Below are 9,639 nucleotides of genomic sequence, written 5' to 3' on the forward strand. Positions count from 1 at the left end.
AACTAAGCTTTATTCAAAAAATGAACATTTATTTAATTCTAGATATCTTGTTACTACAAATCAGTCGACATTATATTATACAAACACATAGTTAAGTGTTTTAAAAGTATTTATTGAATTGGAGGCAATGTTCCAAATAAAAATTTAAATAAAAATTGGACTATACAAAAAGTGCCCAAAGAATCTTTACCAAACTTTAATTGCACACATCATAGTAAAAATAAAACACTAGTCATATATATCAAAACCAGGAATAAGACATCAGAGGCTCTTATCATTACAATATTTTAAGCATATTCTAAATTTTCTAGATTATTCAGTAAGAATGTAAAATGGAATTAATGGCAATAAATACCATTAATGCCATATAAGAAGATAAATTTTTACTATAAATAGCTGATCTTGAGAAAACCAGAGTAGTTACATACAAATCAAACCTTCTCAGATCACACAAATTTCTCTGTTCCCTGCTATAATTTTGGCTATTCTAGGGGTATAAGAATTTCTCCAAGAGATTTCATATAGACTTCAGCAGTGTGAATTAGATCCACAAAATTAATGGAAGGGAGAAATCTTCTCTGGGAGATGTCAGGGAAGAGATTTTAAGACCAGGTAATCCTGTGCCTAAAAACAAAAGTAATCATTCATTTTACACAAAAGCATTTCAGAACATTGTTTCAATATAGCCATTCCTTCGTTTAAAGCAAAATCTAAAAAACTGGTTTTAAAATATTTAGATAATTAAAACTGCAACTTTTGTCTCATTTTTCAAGCCAGAATTTTTAATGTAAATCTGGATTTAACATTGTAAAGATAATTACTCCTTTAGTTGTAAATGAAATTCCATTAGTTTTTAAAAAGAGGTATTTTTTTCTCCCAAAACATGTACAAGTAAATAAAAATTATTCCAGTGATTCCATTTTGGCATATCAGAATCTACACAAAAACAGTTTTATTATATTAGTGCTCATAGTATTCTGATATTTCTACTTTTCTTATGCTAAGCCACTTTTATTTTTCTATAGTCTATAATTATATTTAATGTATGTATAATAGTTCAGTGTTTATGTGTATGTGGTCTACAATAATTTAACATTTTAATGTTAGATCATTCATTTCTAATTTTTGAATTTTATTTAAGTATTAAGTATAGCTGTAATATTTTATTTATATTGAATTATTTCATTAAAAATATTAAATTACTAATTATAATTTATTGAATTATTAATACTACAGAGTAATTTCATTGCCATATCAATGTGAATGAACATCTTGTCACTTGCTGTATAATGCCATTTGTTTTAAAAAATATACAGTTTATAAATTCTTGTAAGGGATAGGTATACTGATTTCACTGTAATATTTCTTAAATGCTTTTTAACAATTTCTACTTTAGATAGCATAAAATAATATCTCAAGACTGTATTAATTTGCATTTTTGTTTTGAATGTTAATGACCAATACTCTTTATTTTCATATTCTATGGGATTGAAAGTTATTTTTAAGCTGTTTATTATTATAGGTAGACAAATTAAGTACTGAATTGTGTTCATCTAAATACCTAATTACATTAATCTAAAATCAGCTGTATTTTCCCAGACAGATGAATTATTAAAGCAAAGATTTGAATAGGCAAAAATTATCTGCAATAGTATTTTAAAAGGCATTTAATTTTGTTCCTTGTGCATTTATTAAGCTTTTACTTCATTTATGTAGAGCATAAAAATATTTCTTATCTTATGAAAGGGATATATGTCTCCTTGGGATTAGATTCTTTAAAGAATATGACACTTTAATGGTTATGAGATATGAGCTCTTTACAAGCCTGATTTTTAACAGATCAAGTTAAGCTAAATAACTGAGACAGGTACCTTATGGTAAGCTCCCTAGGAGAAATTACAGTACACGGCTACTCTTATTTTAATGATGTCTTATGCTCATTCTTATATGAAAGAAGAGGAAATGAGGAATCATTATGAACAAAGAAGAAAGCATGGTAGAGAATATTATTAGATTTACCTAAACCTATCCTTTTGTACTCACCTAATTTAAGCATTTCTGAGGGCTGATATGGTTAAAATGTAGTAAAATCATATAGAATAAAAAAATCCTCTTGGTCTCATACCTCCAATATAAACTCTGTATTATATATACAGATATAACTGCAAAAAATAATACAAATATAACTGCTGTAATTATTTTGTAAGACAGAAATCTGCTTTAAAAATGTGGACGATCTTTGTCTGACTTTAAGAAACCTTACCCATCTCTAATTATAGGAGTACTCTTCCCCTCCCCTTCTACGTATTATAGACTCAAAACACCCCAAACTTCCCTTCATTCTCTGAATAGACATGCTTCAAGTCTTCTTGCAGATTCTTCTTTCTCATCTGTGTTTGTTTCCTATGGGGGGGAGGGGTGTCTAACAAACTACCACAGACTTGATGGCTTAAAGAACACTAATTATTAGCTTGCAATTCAAGAGAAGTCTTAGATGTTTCAGCTGTGTATCACCAGCATCTCTGAGACTGCTGCCTTGGGCTTGTCCTTTCTTCATTTGTCCCCCATCCCAAAGGTATAGCCTTCCCTTCACACCCCCCACCCTGGACATGAACTTCTTGCCTAAGGACTGTAAGAATAACTCATTTGAAAATATACAACCAAAAGACTCTTCTCAAAATACCAAACATTCCATTTTTTCATAGGAGTTAATTTCGCACGGAAAATGGTTCAAACTTGAAATCATCATACATGAATTCTACCGGTGAAACTAGAACTTAGGACACTGTGAAACATACAAGCAGGAAAGCGCAGTGGGCTGATGGTGTAGCCGGTATCCTAGTGCGGCAAGAACTCTTCATTATGATTGTATTGTTCTGGTGAAATAGTTCTGACTGCCAGTGGGAGACTACTATCTAGAATTGCCCACAGGTCTCATAGATGATGATGGAAGCCCAGAAGCAGCAACCCTTTGGGAGCTTGAGGGAGAAACCGATTATACAAGGTAACATTTCTGAATATTCTTCACCTGTGTGTATGGATCCAGGTTTGTTAAACTATACCACACACATTGTGACAGTGACTATTAATTGAGATAATGCTGAAAATGTAAGATCTCAGTAAAGCCAGGAGATGGAGAATTTGTGGCAGTAATTTATTTACCAAAAAATGATCTGCTGAAGAGACTTGGTGCTCTGGTAGCTGAAGAATATCTGACAGTAGACTCCAGAGTCTAGTACTGTGCTCTAGTGCTCAACAACACAAAGACAAGGATATCTGAAGTGCTCTTCCTAAAATTTTAAGGCCAAAGGATGGTGGCTGTGTTTTGTAAATGAAACCACCATACCTCCTTCTATGAGACTTTTTATTCAACTTAGTTTAATGTAGACTTGAAATTAACTTTTTTCATAAAATGAAAGCAACACAGTATGACCTCCACCAAAAAAAAAAAATAATAATAATAATCCAACACTGGAGTCTAGATGAAATAATGACAGAACATAAATATCAGCTCCTGAAAAGAGCCAAAAGATGAGATCATGTTCAATAACTTATTTATCAAATCTGGTTCAGTGCTATGCTAACATTGAGAACAAAATAGGTATGGGAAAGATGTTGGATTCTAGTAGACAGCCAAGCTAATGGGAATGACAGACATCTGTGCCATTTTTTCTTTCTAAAACAAAGTTGATGAAGAACATGAAACAGCTTGGGTATAGGAAAGGTACCCAGAAACCAAATCATAAGGTAGAGAAATATTCTATAGCTTGAGAGAATGGAATAAGTTATGAGTATCTTCTGAAGTATACAAGAGTAAAAATGTATTTCAGACCTCTTGAATGTATGGACGCTAACTAGGCAGTGATGGTCCTTGCTCTAACCAGTGATTTCAGAAAACATTTACCTATAACAGAAAGCCTTGAAAACAATTTACACCTTTGAGAAAGACACCCTAATTCATAGAGAGCTACTTATGAATGACATTTGGGACTTCCTTAAGATTTAACAACTTTTTCTACTGGTGTGTTTACTCAACACAATATACCATTTACTAGACTTAGATGATTATTGAACATCACACTCCATTTTTGAACAATTAAATCTCACCTTTGACACATTTGAACTTCACTGTAGTTAATATTTCCTAAAACTGACTATAATGCAGGGCTAAGCCTCTATAGAGATTCAGGCTCCTGTAGGGAGATTGAAACCTGTGAGGGTTTCCTAGACAACAATCTGAAAATGGTCGAAAAAGGAAGATCTTTCAAATGTTGGCAAGGATGCTGAGAAATGGGAACCCACCTATACTGTTGGTGAGAATGTAAATTGGTGCAACAGTTACAGAAAGCAACATGGAGGTTCCTCAAAAAACTAAAAATATAAATACCATTTGACTCAATAATTTCACCCTAGGAATTCACCTGCAGAAAACAAGATCCCTGATTCAAAAAGACATATGCACCCCTATGTTTATCACAGCACTATTTATAATAGCCATGACATGGAAGCAAGATAAGTGTCCATCAATAGATGAATGGATAAAGAAGATGTGGTACATATGCACAATGGAATATCATTCAGCCATAAAAAAAAAGGAAATCCTATCATTTGCAACAACTTGGATGGAGCTAGAGGGTATTATGTTCAGTGAAATAAGCCAGGTGGAAAAAAGACAAGTACCAAATGATTCCACTTATTTGTGGAGTATAGTAACAAAGCAAAACAGAAGGAACAAAATAGCAGTAGGTTCATAGACGCTGAGAAGGGACTAGTGGTTACCAAAAAGGATGGGCTTGGGAGGTTGGGGAGTTAGGAGAAGGGATTAAGGGACACAATAATTTGCAATCACAATATAGGTTGGTTATGGGGACAGTAGTACAGCACAGAGAATACAGTTAATAATTCTATAACATCTTATTGTGTTGATGGACAGTAACCACACTGGACAGGGGGAGAACTTGATAATATAGGTGAATGTTGAACAACTGTGTTGCATATTTGAAACCATCATAAGATTGTATTTCAATGATACTTTAATAAAAAAAAGAAAAAGGAAGAGTTTTTAAGATTCTTCCTTGTGTCAAAACTCATGCTTTACTACATGTAATGCCGACACCTATCTGCACCTATGACTACTTACCTGTTGTCATTTTCCCTGCCCCCCAATTTTTATTTCCAGTGGGCCATTTAATTTTCCAAAGAAGAAGCAGAAGTAGCCCAGAGATGATTTCACCTTCTGTGAACAATAGACCAGAATAATGATTGACCAACCTAGAAAAGATAAAACTCTAGAATTTAATGTTTGCCTGTTCACAGGATTAATACAGTTCACTTAAAATTTAACTGAAGCATATGGACTGACCTGAAATGGTCTTTGGGATCAGAAACAAAATAAAGGATCTCTTAAATTTCAAGTTTCTCCTTACCCACAAAGTATCACTTCCACACATAATACATATTTTGTGTTCTAAGAAACTGCTTAAGTCTGTGTCCATTTTAATTGAGACTTTTGAGTAAGATAGAAATTACTGATTGTACTAAGCAGATTGAATAAAATGAATGTTAACTCTTTGAAATACAATTGAAATAATTTGCTCCTTTTGACACTATTTTGGTACATCAGTAAAAGACTGTACTAAAGGATCAGACACACTGTAACTTTGCATATGAACCAAGAAATTACCACTTAATAATTAATCATAGTCTAATTGCAAAGTTCAAAACATTACATCATAGTTTTAAGTATGTGGCTGTCCTTTACCATGACATTTCCTTTGAGTGTAGTATTTCATTGAATCTATGATTCACCACTCTATTGTATGCCACTGAGAACAAAGACATTATGCTTTTTAAAATATGACAATTATTTCCTTTACTTTAAAATTTTATTTCCCATTTTCATAAAAGAACATATTTTAATAGATTATAATTTTTAAAAAGTACATTATTTTTACATGAAAATTTAAAGGAAATTATAAGTCAAATTAATTGTAAGTGAAATTGGCTATGTTCTGCTTCAAATTTTTCACATTCTGATGCAAACTGATTGAAACCTTTCCCAGTTGCTAATAAGCTGTATCTGTCTTTTTCTACATCATAGTATTTCCTCAAAAGAGTTGCTGATCCAACTTTTCTAAATTTTTTTTAATATTGCATCTATAAAAAAACTGTTAGGTGACTTGGAAATTAAATTCAAGGTGCATGAGAGAGAAAAACAAAAGGACTGAACAGATGAATGTAAAATATTAAAGAGAAAATTAATGATCTAGAGGATTGAGCTACAGAATCCTCCCTGAAATCAGTGCAGCATTACAAATATATCTGAGACAAGTTAGGAAAAGTGGAAGATAAAGCAAAAATCCCATCATTTACCAAATAGAAATAACAGGAGGAGATAAAAGGAGGTGGATATATGAAATAATAAAACATTTGCTAATTCTGAAGAAAGATAAATTATCAGATTAAAAGGCCCAGGGCATACCAAGCAAAATATATAGCTACATACATCGAAATACATCTTAGTAAAATTTTAGTACCAAAATTACAATTTTTAAATAATGTATAAAAGTTACAATTAAAATATATATCATCCTTTTTTTAGATATTAAAATCATTGCTGTATGACCTAGATTTGAGAATCTTACTCATAATGGCTTTTGATTAACAATATAAAATTTTCAGAATGTTAGGATGATTTAGTATTTCTCTTAAATTTCCAAATAAAAACTTAGGAGACAAAACATATATAGTAAGGAATTAAAATTATATATTAAAATAAAACACTTCAATTATCAGTTTCCATATTTTATAAATTTATGTACTGTAAGATTTGAAAAATTGGATTTCATCCTGCATTATATGTCATGTAAAATTGAGTTGTTATATTTTCTGATATTTAGTTATTTAGTTATTACAGTTATATGTAACAATTATTATAAAACAGTATCACACATTGAATTATAATATAATTATTGCTGTTTTTGGAGATGTGTATACCTACAGACAATATATTTTTGGAGGGGAAGATCTGTTATAAAATTTGAACGACTGAATAATAAATTCATAACATAATTATGACCTTATTTTTTTTAAACATACTAATTGATGCTAATGCAGTTTTTTTCACTTTGGTTTTCTTCAGAAGACCAATATTATTGACCCAGGTTTAGTTTTTCTTCAGGGAATATTTTATAACTGTTTGCAAATATTCAACTTTATTGAGCTTTAAAATTTTTGCTTCCTCAGAGGTAGTGGTTCACTACTGATTCAAACATGGTTATTCGTTTCCTAAGTTGTTATTCGATTGCCATCCGCATTATCCTCTTTGACTCAGGGAGAAGAAGAATCTGTTTAAATACCCACCATTAACTTCCTGAATCCTTGTCTCTCATGTCACTGCTGAGGTGCTGACAGATTCACAATGTGTCCAGAACATACCATTACTTGGGCATCATCAGCTTTGTTTGAACCAACGATGATTGACACTGATGTTTCCTTGATAGAAATTGTATTTTCTGGGAAAAATAAAAAGCTAATATATTTTATTTCATTTGCATTTTTAAGACTTGTTTAACAAAAGCACAAAAATCATACTAAAATAAACACATTGCCTTTTTGCCTTTATATTTTACTCTTACTATTCAAGAAACTGAAAGGCCGTAAGACCTATGATCTTACTTTTTATGCAAATTTCATCTTTTAAAAGGAGAAAGAATAAGTGGAGGAAAAGGATGATATTCTTACACCAGTGTTTAGGAAGCAATGCAACAATAGGAGCCATGTGCAAGGAATGTAGTTGAAATAGTTCTCCAATAGCCAGATCTTTCTTAGAACTTGGACTGTGGCCATGGAAAACACCATCTTTCACTTGCTTATTTGTAGTCCATATGTCTTCTATCATGAAATGTCCAAATCTTTACATTGCATTTTGAAAATTCTTTATATATTCTCTCTCTATATATATATCTCTCTCTCCCATGTCCTATATATATATGTGTGTGTGTGTGTGTGTGTGTGTGTGTGTGTGTGTGTGTATATATCCTTCCTCAATTGTGTGTTTTGAAAATATTTTCTTCCAGTCTGTGGCTTGTCTTTTTATTTTCTTACAGACTCTTTCAAAGAACTGAAGTTTTTAATTTGGTACCATCCAACTTTTGTTTTTTTTTAGTTTTGAATTGTGCTTCCTGAGTTGTATCTAAGAAATCTTTACCTAAGTCAAAGTCACACATTTTTTCTCATCTTTTCATATAAAAGAGGCATAGTTTTATGTTCATATTTAGGTTTATAGTCCATTTTGTGTTATATTTTGTGTGATGTGAGAAATTTACCAAAGTTCACTTTTTTTTTTCATATGCCGTCAAGGTGTTCCAGCACAATTTGTTGAAAAATCTATACTTTCTCCATTCATTTACTTCATAACTTCTTTGAAAATCAATTGACAATATACATAGTGGTATCTTTCTGGACTATAATTTCTCTTCCATTGATTGTTGTGCCCTTCCCATTGTCAATTTCCCATTGTCAATATCCCATTATTTCATTTATGCAAGCTTATGGCAACCCTTGAAATTAAGTAATGAGAACCCTCCCCAAATCTATTCCTCTGTTTCAGAATTGCATTGACTGATTTAGTTACTCTTCCTTTCCATATGTATTTTGAATCATTTTGCATTGTACTAAAAAAAAAAACGTTCTGGGATTTTTATTGGGATTGAATAAAACTGATGAACTAATTCAAGAAAAATTGGCATTTTAATTGAGAATTTAGTTCATAGAAAGGGTGTAGGGTGTATCTCTCAGGTTATGTAAGTTACTTTGATTCTGATAGCGTTTATATATATTTTTGCATATATAGCACATATATTATTAAATTTATGTCTAAGTATTTCATGTTTTCTGGTCCTGTATTTTCTTATTTTTCTTTTAATTTCAACAGGACCTGAAGTCCACTCCCTTCTGCCCCCCACTTTAAATCCTGATATTGTAATTTGCGTCTTCTCTATGTTTTCCTTGATCACTCTGGGTTTTCTGATCTCAAAGAAGGTGTTTTGGTTTTGTTGATTTTATCTATGGTATTTATTTATTTATCTGTTCTTAATTGGTTTTAACTCTGATCTGCTGAACTGTACTATATGTGTATGTAGGGGTGTGTATGATTGAATCACTCTAGTTAAAAGCTTTAGTTTCATTGTGCTACAGTTCTTTTCAGTGCACCACCATCTTCAAATATTTCTAGCATCACATTGTGCTTATTTTGGGAAGTTGGAATGCTAGAGGATTTATCTCAATATTCATGCTCTTCCCCCAGGTTATGACCTTAACAATTTAAATGGTGTTAAATATAATAGACATAAGATGATTTATAATAAAATTGTTGATTTTTAATGGTAATATGAACATATAGTGAATTTAATGTTGATAAAGATAAACCATTTTTCAATGAAACCAGGCAGTAACTTTTCCCATTAACATAAATTTCAAGTGTTACCATTTTTTACAATAGCCTAACAAAGATTGCAAAGATGCCACAGCCAGGGTAAAGATAAAAGTTTTCACATGTCTCACTTATTCAATCTGTTTAACTATGAAGTAAAGGTTGATTTTTTTGTAATAAGCACATTCATATACATAAAGGCCACA

General features: G+C 31.5%; 1 pseudogene; it reads left to right on the forward strand.

Moving 5' to 3' along the window:
- Positions 1-2,609: 2,609 nt before the first annotated feature.
- Positions 2,610-3,236, forward strand: LOC118922671 (ADP-sugar pyrophosphatase-like; annotated as a pseudogene).
- Positions 3,237-9,639: the final 6,403 nt, after the last annotated feature.

Source organism: Manis pentadactyla, chromosome 7, assembly GCF_030020395.1.
Source record: "Manis pentadactyla isolate mManPen7 chromosome 7, mManPen7.hap1, whole genome shotgun sequence".
In the NCBI taxonomy this organism is placed as follows: domain Eukaryota; kingdom Metazoa; phylum Chordata; class Mammalia; order Pholidota; family Manidae; genus Manis; species Manis pentadactyla.